Source organism: Ctenocephalides felis, unplaced genomic scaffold, assembly GCF_003426905.1.
Source record: "Ctenocephalides felis isolate EL2017-DRISC unplaced genomic scaffold, ASM342690v1 CF-g0.4_SCAFFOLD_00845, whole genome shotgun sequence".
Lineage (NCBI taxonomy): Eukaryota > Metazoa > Arthropoda > Insecta > Siphonaptera > Pulicidae > Ctenocephalides > Ctenocephalides felis.
In genome coordinates this window covers 53,485,326-53,502,674 of record NW_020536999.1, presented here as the reverse complement: position 1 = coordinate 53,502,674, position 17,349 = coordinate 53,485,326, and the positions used below count along the sequence as shown (strand labels likewise).

At 26.9% G+C, this 17,349-nt stretch overlaps 1 long non-coding RNA gene across 1 annotated transcript; it reads left to right on the top strand.

Annotated features, from left to right (window-relative positions):
• Window positions 1–13,388: 13,388 nt before the first annotated feature.
• On the top strand, window positions 13,389–14,010 carry LOC113363454. Its single transcript, XR_003365897.1, has 2 exons — window positions 13,389–13,587; window positions 13,656–14,010. It is a non-coding gene; the product is annotated as an uncharacterized LOC113363454 (long non-coding RNA).
• Window positions 14,011–17,349: the final 3,339 nt, after the last annotated feature.

The window sequence follows — 17,349 nt, the reverse complement described above, 5'->3', positions numbered from 1 at the left end:
TTAATAATAATGTTATTTATAATTACCCATCTCCGGCTTTGCAAAAAATATAACAGGAAATAAAGAGTAAAATAATTTTTAGGATAGAAAATCCAACTCCAATGACTAACATCAAATTTCTATTCAGTGCCATCATGTTTTCAATATTGTGGTAACATCCCTGAAAAATACAAAAGTAGAAATTTAATAAAAATCAAAATTTATATATATATACCCTAATATATATAAATATATATATATATATATATATATATATTTATATATTAGGGTGGCCCTTAATATGGATATTTTTGAATTTCCTTGCTCCCCAGTGCTCAAATGGTTCGAAATTGATAGTAAACAATTTTCTGAAAGTTTTAGCTCTTAATATTAACTTTTAGATAGTGCGCAATTTAATCAAACTTTGTATGGAAATAGCATAGAAAAATTTTGAAAATTAAAAAAAAAAATCATTTATAACTTAGTGATAAATTTTGAATGAAACTCATTCATTTGTTCGCTAAATTATATCTAAAAACATTTTCAAAATTTTTGAAATTTTTTTCATGCTATTTCCATACGAAGTTTGATTGAATTGTGGACTATCTCAAGGTTAATATTAAGAGCTAAAACTTTCAGAGAATTGCTTTTTATCAATTTGGAACCATTTGAGCCCTTGGGAGCAAGGAAATTCAAAAATGTCCATATTAAGAACCACTCTAAGCTATATATATATATATATATATATATATATATATATATATATATATATATATATATATATATATTACCTTAAACATATTCGAATTCAACTTATTAAAGTGTTTACTACAATCATGATTAGATTTGCAACAAGATTCTGGTATGAATGATTTATTATTTTTTTCCTCGTTTCTGTAATGTTTGCGCTTTTTCTCATCAGCTGTTTCTTCAGTAGCAAAATCTAAGTAATTATCCTTTCCACAACAATGATAATCTATAAGTAAGATGATTATTCATCAAATAGATTTTTAGTAAATATTTAAAGTTAACCTCTATTGATGTCATCCCAAACAACTCGGAGTTCAGCTTGGGTTGTTTCATTTAAAGGCGGATCTTCAGCATTGTAATGGCTCACCGAATTTGCTAAAAGTTCTGGCAACTCTTCTGGCAACTTGAAATTTAAATAAAATTTTAGGTTTTTGAAAAGTCGACAATTTGTTTTATAAAATTTACCTGTTCATTCATAATAAATGAAACCACATAAGTAATCATCTGTGCCAACATGACGAGAACCATCACCCACACATACTGAAACAGAATGAATCCGTATTTATAAAATTTGAATTGTTTTTATATTATTAACATTAATTATAAATGAATAAAATATTTAATAATATATTACTATGAGAATCATCTGTCTGATTTCCTTTACTGCAATTATATAGCCAATACAAGCCAGCAAAATCACTAATACTCCAAAGCCCAGAAATACGTATGAGTATTGCTGAAGAAACATTGGTTCTGTTATTTCCTAAAATAAATTTACCTATAATATATTATAGTAATAATATGTTAAAAAATATAATATTCGGACCAATATTTATAGGACAAATAGACACAATATAAATGGGGAATTTAATTTTTCAATAGATAAAAATTATTTTTGTGAAGACCAAACGCCTGAAAAGTCCAGATGAAAACAAAATTCAATATTTTAATTATTATTAACTCTAAAATAATGATGATATTAGAAAAAATTAATATCTTCTGAACTTATTATTTTGTTACTACCATTTATATAAGCAGTTAATATATACAAATATTAAATTCTGAAATTAAATATTTTTACATATATTATATAATTAATCTGAACTTTCATAATTTTTGATTATGCATTATTGTTCAACTAATAATTTTATAAACGATTCTGTTTAATAATACTTATTATTTTTACAATAAGAATAAATCGTGGCTTTGATGAAATATTAAATTAAAGAATGATATTTTATTGATATGAATATCTTGTTGAATGTTTTCAGCTACTGAATTTCTTTAATGCAGTAGCTGAAAGCATCTTGAACTAATTTTAAAATCTGAAAAAAAATGAAATAATCATGTTGACTAGTTTTATGAGAAGAATTAACTATATATATTCGAAAAAATATTGATTTGTGTCTAAGACATAAATATTCACTTTAATATAAGACTAGTTTTGAAAATAATGAGTATTGTTCTGAAAATAGTCAATTTATAGATTGAATGTTAAAAACTAATTTTTATAACAATGCTTCAGAAAGACCAATTATTAATTTTAGACCAATCATTAATTCAAGATTAATAAAAATTCTTTGCGTATAAAACTAAATTACACTACACCGAAGGCATTTCATTTTCCTATTCAGATTTATGTCGAATCCAATTTCTAATTAGACTTTTTGTCGAGCCCAATTTTCAATTACACTTTTTGTCGAGCCCAATCCCTGATTAGACTTTCGTCGAGTCCAATCCCTGATTAGACTTTAGTTGAATCCAATACCTGATTAGACTTTCGTCGAGTCCAATTCTTAATTAGACTTTCGTCGAGCCTAATTCCTAATACCACTCTCGTCGAGTCCTATACCTAATTTGATTTTTCCCAAGTCGAGTGCAATTCCCATTCAAATTTTCATAAAGTCCAATCCCTGATTAGACTTTCGTCGAGTCCATCTCCTAATTAGACTTTCTGCCAATTCCAATTCCCAATTAGATTTTTGTCGAGTCCAATTCCTAATTAGACTTTTTGTCGAGTCCAATTCCCAATTAGACTTTTTGTCGAGTCCAATTCCCAATTAGACCTTCGTAGAGTCCAATTCCTGATTACTTTCGTCGAGTCCAATCTCTGATAAGACTTTTGTCGAGTCTAATTCCTAATTTGAGTTTTGTTTTATCCTATGCCTAATTTGTTTTTTGTCGAGTCCAATTTTAATTCAGATTTTTGTCGAGTTCAATTTCAATTCAGATTTTGGTCGAGTCCAATTCCTATTCAGATTTTTATCGAGTCCAATTTAGATTGGATTTGAGGGTTAAATTACTATGAGAATAATTCATAAAAAAGAATAAATAATTTTCTGAAAATTTTCACATTTTCTCAAAAATTTAGTTTCGCTCAAAGCAGCATGTATCTTCTATTCATTTTTTTGAGAAATGATATTTACAGACTAGAATATGTAGTGGAAAATTAAATAGATAAAATTTAAAATAATAAAATGATGGATAAAATGTTTAAATAAACGAGAAAGTCAAATTCCTAATTAGATCCAATCAGATCAATTAGATAAATTCAGATTGCATTTGAGGTTTTTTTTTTAAATTACTGTGAGAATAATTCATGAAAAAAAATTATATAATTCTCAAAGTTTAGATGAAAATAATGTCACCAGTGGGTATTCATAGAATTTTATAAAATCAGCAAACAGTTTCATTTTGATAATGCAAGAGCTACAAAATTTGACTGAATTATTATGATCTGAAAATTTTCACACTTTCACAAAAATTTAGTTTCGCTCAAAACAGCATGTATCTTCTAATCATTTTTTTGAGGACCAGAATATTTAGTGGAAAATAAAATAGAGAAAATTCAAGATAATAAAATGATGGATATTTTTTTTAAATAAACTCAAATTTCTTTGAACCAATACAATAGATTGAATTATAATGTAACGAAAAGTTGCAAAATTTCTATTAACAATCATGCTCTTGGACGCCTTGTTTGCGACTACTATTAAAACGTACATACATGAAATTAACTAACGATTGCTGTTAATTTAATAATTCCAATTACCTCAGTAATTCAAATCGTTTAATATAATCTTCACCTACCTCGGCTTCTTCGTACTCCTGGCTTAATTCCTCTATAAATTTTATATAAGCCATCTTAGATCGTATCATCCATATGCTGGCAGATACCACAAACATCGCCATTATTTGAAAAATTAAAGACAGAAAATAGAATACTATATACATGTGAAAAACATTAATTATCACATAAATCAATAAGTAATATAATCAATATTATAATTGATCCGAATGATTTTGTTTTTAAATGTCATTTATGGTAGAATTCAGGTTGAGTGAAATGGCCGTTTTAATACAATTTGTTCTTACAGAAACTCCCAAAGCAGTCACTATTTATGTTGAAGTTTTCTTAGAACATTTTAAAGTTTTCTATTGTTTTAGTTTAATTATATGTCTATTTGCCTGTCTATCACAGTCGTTCTTCTCTTAGATCAATGAAGGTATCTAGAGTGCGTTCTAAAACTTTGACTAGCAAAAAATGAATCTGAAGTTTTGAATCCAGAAAGCTTCACTACTTAGTAAAGTTAAATGAAACCTATGAAAATTGTATTAATAATATAATAATATAATGAAAATTGTAATAATATTAAAATGAATCATGTTTGAATTAATATTTTTTTATAGAAGCACACTTTTTACTTCTAAACGCCAAAGCAGCTTTTTAATATTTTTTATAACATTATTTGTTGTGGATGTATATAATATTATCAAATTATGGAATTTCTAACAAGCAATAAAAAAACCGAAATATAAATTGCATTACAAAATATCTCTAATTTCGTTGAAATGTCCTTTCTGAATCAAAAAGCACTAAAGTGCTTTGCTGGTGCATTGTCAGTCACTGCCATGTTTTCCAAGAACTGCCATTCAAAGACAATTTCAGAAATATCAAATTTTTCTTTTTTTAATTCTAGAGAATATAGCTTAAATCTATAATTGTTTTTGATTGTTGTTCTAAAAATGCAATTTGCGATCACAGTTCCAAAGTTTAAATGAACTAAAATAATAAAAATAAAGCACAATAACCAAAAAATGGTTTCAGTTTTACCAAAGCTTTTGCTTTCAATGAAAACCTTATAATTTTTAAACTACCTTTTTTATTATTTTTTCGTGATAGTTGTGGCAAGCAATACTGCCACACACTTGACGTTGAGTTCTGGGATACCCTGTGCATAGTATTATAAGATTTTATTAATAAAAAAACGTATATTTAGGTTCTTTTATCATTCTAATACACTAATATAACATATTTAGAAAAAAATATTTATACTTCATACAATCATTAAAAAATAAAATTACATAGAATTTTGATAAAAACGGGAAAGTATTATAAATTCTCCGTATAAAACGGAATTTTGACAATTCAATTCAATGGGATCAATTCGAAAATTTATTCATATATTATATATGTTTCTTTCTAATTTTTAATTTAACTAGTGGGGTGCATGGCATCCTGTCTTAAGGCAAATTGCTGGAACTTCCCGTGTCGTCATTAAAAATCTTGAAACGAAACCCAAAAAAAATTACAAAACTAATAATGTACTAATAATGTACACATTATTAAAATTTCTATAAAATATCTGATAATTTCATGTGCTTATGTCTAATGATCCTTTTTGACCGCCAAAAGGCATTTTTTTAACTTATTTTTATAGAGAGTCCATAACCGCTGGACCTGCCTACCCAAAAATTTATTCATTTTTTATCTTGTCAATAAAAGTAAAATGTTTATTATTAAAATCGGACGCTCCGTTCTCTTAAAAACTGAGTTACCGTTTTTGTCACTTTTTGCCCCGAATTGCCAAAAACTAATCAGCACGTCTCCTTATCAATACGAATCGAATGTGTTTTGAATTATCCAAATCGGTTGATCCGTGTTCCCGAAATCGTCGACAAAAATTTGTATCCGCACACACACACACACATAAATTCATATTTTCTAAGGTATGCCAAAATGTTTCAAAACCTTTGAAACGTAAGGATATATAAAAAAATTTATTTTCGATTTTTTTGCGATTACTATAACTTACCTTAGGGGAAGTTAATAATAATAATAATAATAAAGTAATACAATATGATAATTTTATATGAATATGTTTTTTTAGCAATCAGAACAGTAATTACATATAAATATGTGGAATACTGTTTTTCCGGATGGCTAACTCCGAGCACAATCAAGAACTATATAAATAACAAGCAATATATAAATAATAAAAAATTAAATGTGTATAGGGCTGCTAATTATAATATTTTCATTAAAATTTAGATGAAACTAGCCTTTTGATTAACCTGTTATCAGCCAGTAGTGATAATCATTTTCATTATACATTATATTTTCCTAGCATTTCTGTATCATATTACAAATAATCAATATTAAAATTATCCTAATTATTAAAAATGCCAAATAGGGAAATTCAACCTTTGGGTTAAACATGCTATAAACAGATCTTAAATAACATGAGATATATTTTGAAAAAAGTACCATTACAACAGAGCGTACAAATCTCAGTTCTGATAATTGTTCAATACATTAAAAAAAATTAAAAGTTTAACTTAACTTAATATTAGTTGTTTATACATAAATACATATTTTTTTGTAACAGTATTTAATATATATAATAAAAGGTAGTCTGCCTGAAGGCAAGCCCATGGTGTGAGAACCACCACAAATAAATGACTCCCTTACTCTTCATCCCATTACCACTATTTCCCTTCCCCTTTTTTTCTATTCCATGTTTATATATATATATATATATATATATATATATATATAATATGTGATTCATTAAATGGTATTTGAATATTTACAATGCCAAAAATTTACCTTCAATAGCATCATCAATCTTTGATTGATATCTGAAGCAATTGTGTCGAGCGTCTTGTCCTAATGCATTCAAACAGTATAACTACTGTAAGATAATATTATCTCGAATGTCATTATCGATATGAATGTAAGACGGTGCGGTAAGGACATGCCTGGATATTCACAAATCACACTATAAATTATTACCAGCGAGTGCAGATAACAACCCGACACCATTATGGATAGCAATTATATCGTCATATAACCCAAATGTATGACCCAGATGTATAGTTCTACTAATATAGACAAACTTATAAAACATACACACAAATATAAGTAGTAATCAATGACCTTTCATCTCCAGTATTATTTTTAATTTACTTGTTACCTCACCTGGAAAACAAATTATCAATGAAAAAGTTAAAAAAAAAAAACAAAATATAATGGCACAAAGGTTCAATTTGACTTTGAGTAATTATATTGTAAAAACCAAACCAACTATATCACAACAAATAACACATATCAAACAAACAACTATCTGACTATGTTCAGTTAAACTCCCAGCTATTTCATCATTGTAGATGAATTATAAATTTCTACTTTGCTGTTTTTCGAAAAATTGTCACCTGGTTCTTGTTACCTCATATGAGTATAAAATGGGACGGCTATGTTGCAAGCAGGTACAGTGTCTTATTTTTAATTTTAAAAGTGTTTAACAAAAATAGCTACATTATTCAATCAACGCAAAATTTGACCAAGGTAACACTGTAAATAACCTTGATCTTGTGTTTTGTCAGAAATATTCATCAACAGAGTTGGTATAACTATTTATTTAATTTATCTCTTGTAAAGTTGATTTTTATAAACTAATTTACTTTTTCATTTACTTATTTATTTACACCATTACCAGGGTAAAGTTGGTCTCTTTCACCCTTTTATAGAGCTTATAAAATTATATAAAACAATTAAATAAAATTACTTAACTAAACTACTTAAGGTGGTCGTTCAATTTTTTTTTCTTTTGCATTTTTGTGGCCTAAAAGGTATTACATATATAATATTAAAAGGGTACTTTTTGACCATGGCATTGCAGATTGATTGTAAGTAACTTTTCTTCCAAAATCCGTAATTGATCAATTGACTAAAGTGATATATCAAACTTTGTGAAAAACATGTCGCTAACGTTTGACACAATTTTATTAGATTTTGTGAATTTCGATGATTTTTACAGCTATTCTGTGTCTTGAAAGCGTAGATTTTTGTTTGTTTGTATACCATTTCTTAAAATTTTTAAATTTTTCAAATTCCTCGTGTCAAACCATAGCCAAAGTCATAAAAAAACTAATTCAATTCGGTTTTTTTGTTTCAAGCGAATTTTATAAGCTAAATCGTGTCAACCGTTTTGGTATACATTTTTCGTGAGGGACATTTCAAAATCACATTATAGCCAAATGAGAGACTAAGTTCCAGTGAAATTTATGTTAAAATTATAGAAATAAACAAGTTAAATGTAAAAACCGCACCTTACTTGCATTATTGTTTTCACTACTATTCATTCTCAAAAAACAGTATCTAAAGCAAGGTCACAAGGTAAAAGATCCCCTCCAAAATTATATTAAGGTCTCGTAAATTGAACTTTTGAATTTACTTTTGTTATAGATATTTAGACATGACCATTTATCTCCTGATAGAAACGTTGCTTGATTTTTAAGATGATGGCCGACTACAGATCTTTTTCCCTCTACTTACTAGTATTGTAGCTGAAAAAGCTTAAACTTTACTTGTTTTTGAGATATTGGTGCTGAAACTTTTTACTCATTCTATCCTATATGTTTCATTAAACGGGCACTTCGATTTATATTGACAATTGTAAATATCATTCACCACATTGTCTCATGGGCCTGCCTCCAACGTCCAAATTATTATAATCATCATAGCTATATGTAAGAAGAAGAAATGACCTTGAAAAAAGAAAATTTTTCCTTAAAATAAGGAGAGATTCACATACGCATTGTATAAAAGCATGGTTGTAATTCTCGTTGTAGATTCCCAAATATTTAAAAAAAAATTGCTATCGGCATAAAGACAAAACAGGTTATATTTAACTATTGTATTAAACTGTCTCTTTTTCATTTTGGTATGAAAACAATATTATGTTTATATTCGGCCGGTTTTATATTTTTGTTGCATAAAAAACTCGAGGGAGTTTGTTTTAATAGCTATACCGATCGAAAAGAGAGAACGCGGTGCCAATATTTCATATCGGTCTCTTCAATCAACAATAATATGATGAAATAACATTTCTGTTATGTTTTTAATCTGTCATGGGGAACAAAAATAATTGATCGTTATAAAACGGACCAATAAAATATTTATTGACATCTGTGCGGAGACCTTATCTCTTGAATATCTATCTAGTTTGTTATTGGATATATGTTTATATTATATATATATATATATATATATATATATATATGATTTATATATATATAAATAATAACAATAATAATAATAATAGATGACTGTGTACTTTTTATACATTAAATAAAACATCAACAATGTAAAAACTTGTATGGTTCTGCTGCCTAAAATGATCTAGAAGTTTTTAACTTGTGCAAAATTACAAAAAACTCGTTTTTTAAGAAAAAACTATTTTATAAATCAGGACTCCAACTAGTTAACAACTACAATACAACTGCTAATAGGCACTATTACTAAAAAACAACTCATATCAACATCGAATGTCTTAGAAATCTGGTATATCAAATCAATTGCATAGATTGCAATCCATTTATATTGGTGTTACTTGCTAAAACTTGATGAAACGATTTTAACAATAGAAAAAACTATTCCGAACATCTCAAACAATTTAAAACCATGATGGCGGAACATATAATCAGTCTATAAAACATAATACCGACCTTTTTAACCCGATTTTAAAAGAAGAATATGCTGAATATCTTTTGTTTAAAATTATAACGAGAGAGTAACAAATACTCGAAATGAACTCAATATGCTGCGCAATACGAACATGTGTTTTCTGAATAGTATTTCCAAATTTATCATTAGGAAGTAAAAAGTGATCCAAAAAGTTTACCCTCAATTTCAAGTTATATTATTGGTAAAAACATCCTTTAAGTGAATCCTTATTTTATCAAATATCCATTTTGTGCACAGGTAACATAAGTCAAACACTCTTTCTTAAAAAGTCTTAAAAATCTGGTATATCAAACCAACTGTTTAGATTGTGAATTAATCCATATAGTCAAAATTTAATAAAATGACTTCAACAACATAAAAACAATTAAAATGATACAAAAACAGTTAAAACTATGCTTACAGATCATATCAGCACCGTTTAAACAGAATATGAGAGAAAATTTATGCAGAATCAAATTAGTGAAGGATCTTGCATAGAAAAATTAACGAGAGAGAGTAATAAACAAAACGCAATGACCTCAGTTGTTTTTTGTATATCGAAAAAATTCAGATTTCAATTTCAATTCTGGTTAAAGTTCTAAAGCTCACTTATATATTTAAGTGAATAATTTTAACTTTGTAATTCAGTTAGATATAATTCTATAAATATTTAGAACGATATTACAGATTTATATAATAACCTATCAAAAAATTTAATATTTTTCGGGAAGTTCCAGCAAATTTGTGCATACACCACTAGTTCAAATATTATATAATATACAGGGCCGATTTTAGAAATTCGTGCCCTGGGGCACTGACAAAAATGCCGCCCCCATCCCTAAATTTTTTTACTTTAAAATAGTTTACTTAAATAGTTCTCTTTCAATTTTTTTATTGGGTCACCGAAACCGCTAGACCTGCCTTTCACAAACTTAATCAGTTCTTATTTTGTCTATATATGTAAATTTGTTTTAATGATATTGGACGTTCCGTTTCTCAAAAAATGAATTATTATTTTTGGCATTTTGGCCCATATTTCCGAAACAGTTGGACCTGTCTTGGCCAATAACTAATCAGCACGTTTCGCTATCAATAGAAATCGAATTATTCAAATAAAATTCAATTTTAATAAGCTTAATAAATGAAACTAATAATTTTCAAAAAATTTCGAACGTACGTCACTATTTAGTTTTTTTTTTCATCGCTATGAGCTTGGAAGTGCACAAATTCGTCATCTTAAGAGGGCTCGAGATCTGAAGAACATCTTTATATTAGCCAAATTGCCAAATTTTGCAATGCATTTGTATAATGTTTTGTTAATTATATTTCTTGAAATTAAAAATGTTATTAAAAAAATATTTAATTATATGGTATAGAATTTTTTCACTATCCAAATTTTGCTGCCCCGAAAATTTGTAGCCCTGGGCAGTAGTCCCGACTCCCCCACTGTAAATCCAGCACTGTATATACATGTATTTTAGAACACTTGAATAAATTGCACTGCACTGCATTATACATGTATAATAGAACTCTTGAATAAATTGAAAATATATTTGATTTTAAAATTTAATTTTATCTTTAGTATATATAATTCATACCAAGTACACAAATTTTTCATGTAGTCATTTTTTATTTTTTTATTTTCTTATAAATTACAATCTGTCTACATAGAAAGACATTGAGTAATTAATTTGACAAATGACATAGAATTTCAAAAGGAAAAACCCAGAGGTTCACTTTATATTAATGTACTAAATTATGACTTAATTAAAATTAGGTATATGTATCCATATAATCACTATAATCTTTCCAAAAGATATTCAAAATCTTTTAAGACTGAATTTATTGGTTTATTTTCTTCAAAAATCCAAATGTATATAAACAATGACAGGTTTTCTTGATTTTGCCAACACTAGCGCTATCAATGCCTAATACCAAAAACTATTTATTGATAAGATAACAACCAAAGATAAATGATTTTATCATCGATAACGATCTATGACAGAAATATAAGATTTGAATTTGAATATATGTAGGTAACGACATAAACATAACGACATAACGAGTATGACGAGTAACGATTTATATTGTTTTGGCGCCTTTTTGCCCCCATAAAAGCTGGCACAGAAACAATGTTAAGTCTTTTTGTGTTGAGACCTCGTGGAGTTACTACAGTGAAGGTAAGTCATTTATAATAACTAATATTATTCTAAAACTGTTTTCAAGTAATTTCTAAAAAAAAAATCATAATTCAGTTTCTTGAATATATGATTTATGCATGGTGTTTGCTTGCGTTTTGATTTATTTATTTTTTGTTTAATGAATTATAAATAAAAAATGGAAACCGTTCATTATTTATATAAATCGATTTATGTTATTTTTTCTATTTCAAAATAATTTTTGCCGAAGAGTTCTGTAATGGTTTTGAAATAACTCTTTGGCCAAAATTATATTAAAATATTGAAAATAATGTAAATCCAGTAATATAAATAAAAAATGGTTTTCAAACTTTTTTTAATTATAATTCAATAAAAATAAATCAAATCAAAGCGCAAGTACATACGAGTATATACAGATATATGTATATACATATGTATCTAATGTATATTGTATATATTTTATACAAAATTTTAAACAATAAAATAATTCCAACTGTAGAATTTAGGTATGATTTTATGATATAAAATTCAATTTTTTATATTTTATTTGAATATACATTTTAATAAATATTGAATTATTAATGAAAAATAGAAATAAGAACATATGAAATATATACTGCATATGTTCTTATTTCTATTTTCCATTTAATTATTCAATATTTAAATAAATGTATATTCAAATAAATTTAATAATTATTTAATAATTAAATTTATTTAAAAGGTATTTAATAAAATTATACATATATATGTATAATTTTAGAATTTAGGTATGATTTTATGATATAAAATTCAATTTTTTATATTTTATTTGACATATACATTTTAATTTAAATATTGAATTATTAAAAAAAAATAGAAATAAAACATATAGAATGACTATACTGCATTAATTTTATCTAATATGTTAAATTTAATTATTTCATAAATTTTAATAATTTTTAATTAATTTTTAATTAGGTTTTAATAAAATTATCATATATATGTATAATTTTAATAAGTACCTGTATAAATTTTATTAAATTTTATAACATTAAACTATGAGTATTGTATAATAATTGTACAAAATAATTTTAATTGAAAATGGCTGATATATTTGACTACAAAGTCAATAATAATGAAAAAAAGATTAGAATTAGAAAACTATTACAACATTAAAATTTATATCTGAACTTATGTTGGAATTATTTGCAATTGACTTTTTATAATTATTTAATGTAGTTGTTTAATTAATTTTTAATGTAGTTCGTTTCTTTTCAGATTTTATACAGTGCCAATAGTGTTATGTGCAGTGAATAATAACTTCGGAGGCTTATTGTGCATTAAACTTTTTTTAATATTAATTGTAACTTAGTTTATTTGATATAGTGTTAAAAGTAATTTTTTATTTACCATTTTGCGTTATTTCGAGTACATGGTCCACACTTTTTTTTTTTTTTTTAATTTTCGAAAAACGAACGAATCGTATTATGATGAAAATTGCGCGTTTGAAGCTACGTTCCTGCCGCCTACCCCCCACGGCAGGTCCAAGTAGTCGGGTTTCACATTTAAATTTAATTTATTAATTGAATAATTTTTGTTTTGTATCTCTGAGTGTATGGACCCCTGCGTTGTTTTCCCAGAAGCACCGCAACTCCATGCACATAATTTAACAATTAATATTATTTGTTTGCAATTATTATTAAATTTAATTTTTTAATTATTTCGCTAAGTGGCCCATGGAAAAAAATAATTTTTTTTTAGATTTATAAAATTCTATTATAATGTTTTCAACTTACTTTGATTACTTTTCGTGTCGTAATGTAATGAACACAATTTCAAGAATTAACTTTACTTTTACTGGTCGCACAATGAGTCTCCTGGTGGAAGATGCTGAATTTATAAGTGGTTGAACTTGGCAATTTTCAGGACATGGTAAGAAACTCTGAGCTATGTACAAATCTTTTTAATATTGATAGAATTAAATAAAATTTTAATTTTAGGTTGAACACAGAAGTTACCAGAGGAATAGATCCTAAAACACTATTACTAAAACGGAAGAATGTTTACCAGGACGTTAGTGATTACCAGTGTACAAGGAGAGAATGGACCACTTTGCAACCAGGAGCGCACAAGACCAGAAGAACGTTTGTTATATTCAGATAAGTTTGTTACTTACTAAGATAGATCACATTGCTAAGTAGGATGGACCACTTTACCACCACCAGGAGCACACGACCAGGAGAACGTTATGTTGATAAGTATCTTACTTGCTAAGATAGATCATAAGATATTAGTTTTTTGCGATCATTTTCTATATTATTTTGTTATATTAAGATATGTATCTTACTTGCATGCGACGATAGATCATAAGATATTAGTTTTTTTTGCGATCATTTTCTATATTATTATTATATTATATACTATATTATTATTTTATCAGGGCCCCATTTACGTTTTCATTCTTTATATTTGATTCGTGGACGGATTTATATACATATTATAAATAAGATATATTTTGGGCAAAATCGTGTTAAATACAGTGCCAGACAGTGTTGTGTACAATGATATATCGTGATATATACAGTGCAAAACCTTAATATTTACAAATCAAGATCAAGATATAATACAAGATCAAGATACATACAGTGAAACATCAACATCAAGATCCATACGAGATGAAGATACATACAAGATTAGAACCAACCAGAAAATTGACTACAAAATTGGAGGACGTACACATGGATATATTATTAAGTTAAAATTAGGTTAGAATACATTAGGCTGGTAGTTTACTATTTTTTATTTTAAAAATGGGTGGGGAAGACGGCAAGGACCTTCCAGTTTGCATAGATTTCGCGTTTTTTCACAATTATTTAAAATTAATTCATATAACAATACTTAATACACAATTTTATGACCTTTATAAATGCACTCCTCTATAAGCTTCATAGTGCTGGGAACCTATGAAGTTAAAGTATTTACATGGTGGATCTTAGGGGGGTACATCATGTAAATACTTTTTTTTCTTTTTTCTTTTTTTTTCTCTTCATTACAAAATTATCTTTAATTACAAAAGTACATTACAATTTTACCTTTAATTTCTAGCAGGTTCTTGCATCGTCTACGGGTTTTTCCTAAAGAAGATCTTCATATACATTTAATCATCTCGCGGGGTATTTTTCATGTTACATTTGGGTCATTTAAGTTAGGCTTGAATTAGGTTTAGTTAATTAATTTAAGTTATTTTGTAAGTGGACTAGGGCTGTACTCAATTTGTACGGCGACACCACATTAAAAAAAGCGCGCCTGGCAACTATACCTCCTGGGTGGTGTGGAAAATAGTTGCATCTTAGCTATAAGTATAATGATTATCAATTTAATTATTTTATTAATTATATTTAATTCATATATAAATGTGTAATGAAAAATGTAAAATACGCTGATGTTAAATGTCCAAATATTCAATATAATAAAACTTTTAAAATAATCTTTGTTTTTCAATCTGAAAATGTCCAATTTTAAGAACGTCTATATTACGTTTTGAACAAGTGTATGGTTTGGATAATAATATCATATTATTATGGATCATAATATTATGTTCAATTGTATTTTTTTCCATCATTTTTTTTTATTTTGAATTTTTATGTTACTAATATAGAACTGACCTGATTTTTAGTACTTGTAACATATGTTACTATTAGTAATAGGAATATTGTAATTGGACATAACATTATAATCCATAATAATATGATAATATTATTGATTTTGCAATATTTTGTCATAAAATATTGGTTCGATACCATAACAATATCAGTATCCCAATTATTTAAATTGAAACTTATTCAAAAGTTAGTTTAATAATTTGCTTGCTTTCTTGTACTGAGATTAGTCCTAAGAAAAAGTATTTGCCATAGTAATCGGTATTATTATTTTTGGCATTTTGTCCAGTATTTCCGAAACAGTTAGACCTGTCTTGGCCAATAACTAATCAGCACGTCTCGCTATCAATAGAAATCGAATTATTCAAATGAAATTTAATTTTAATAAGTTTAATAGATGAAACTTAATAATTTTCAAAAAATTTCGACATATAAAAAAATTTTTCTTTGAATTCAATTTTTATCATTTTTCAAAAAATTTTAAAGCTTTTTATAAAATATAATTTTCAGTACGGAAAGTTTCAGTAACTTGCCGTAAGACACATAATTAATTTTTTTCGGCGCTATGAGCTTGGAAGTGCACAAATTCGTCATCTTAAGAGGTCTCGAGATCTGAAGAACATATTTTTCTTAAAGTTTCAACTCACTTACGAATCTTTATATTAACCAAATTGCCAAATTTTGCATTGCATTTGCATAATGTTTTGTTAATTATATTTCTTGAAATTAAAAATGTTATTAAAAAAGTGAGTTAATTATAATTTTCTTCTCACTATCCAAATTTTGCCGCCCCCGAAAATTTGCCGCCCTGGGCAGTAGCCCCGACTGCCCCTACTGTAAATCCAGCACTGTATATATATATATATATACATTTATATCTGTTTATATAGGTCTGTATTTATATATAATTTGTCAATTACTTTCAGGTTCACTCGTTAGGCCATCTGAAAGTTCGAAATGATCATTAATAAATAATACATGCTGACTGAATGAGAAATAAACATGATCCTCTTAATTAGCCAATTATATTCCATACGCTCTTGCAGAACTAACTTTGATGTTATTAGCAAAATATAAATAATAAAAGTAAACATCGACTCACAGAACAGACAACTCGGTCACGTTTCGAGAAAATATCGTCTAGACAACTGTAAGTAACAAACCATTTATAATGCATGGACTACCCTATGACATTATATAGAGATGAGAATAGAGAGAAATAAAAGTGGACGGTTAGATATTATATTCTAAATTCGATTCCATGTTCTATTATATTATGTTCACATTTTAATTATTCATGGATGTTTTATGGTGTATTGGCTAAGCTCACGGACTCGTGTGGACAAGGTTGTGATTTCGATCTCCGCTTTGGATAACCTGGCATCGTGCAGTAGCAATGTCCATTTTTACTTGAAAATATAGATAAAAAATGTTTCCAGTTCAAAATAGCCCCTTTCGGACACTGCGGTGTGAAATGACAATGGGAGATAACCTACATTATGCTTCCCTCAATTGAGCTAGAGTGTAAATCAGCTCAAAACCCTTACGAGTACCACCCATTAACGGTTATTAATTTTTAATAAGAGTTTAATTTTGATATAATATAATTTTTAATTCATTATTTTTAAATATCTGGTATTTTTTCTTCAGAAAATTATTTATTTAATTTTGATGACTTTCCATGTTTGTTGCATATTTGTTATGGAAAATGGTTATTTATGGAAGTAATGAGGGAGTTCTATCAATATTTAGATGATGAAATATGTGTATAACTAGCTGTAAGTGGAATTCTGTCTTAAGGCAATTAAGGCATCGTACCTTAAGGCAAATTGCTGGAACTTCCCGTTCAAAAAATTATTATTTTTTTAAAAACGATTAACATTTTTGAAAAAAATTTACTTCGAAAAAATAAGATTTTTGACAAAAAATTACTTTTTTTTGAAAAAAAAAAATTTTTTTTAATTTTTTTTTTAATTTAAAAAAAAAAAAATTTTTTTCTTTATTTTGACATATTTTGAAAGATCTAAACTTTTTT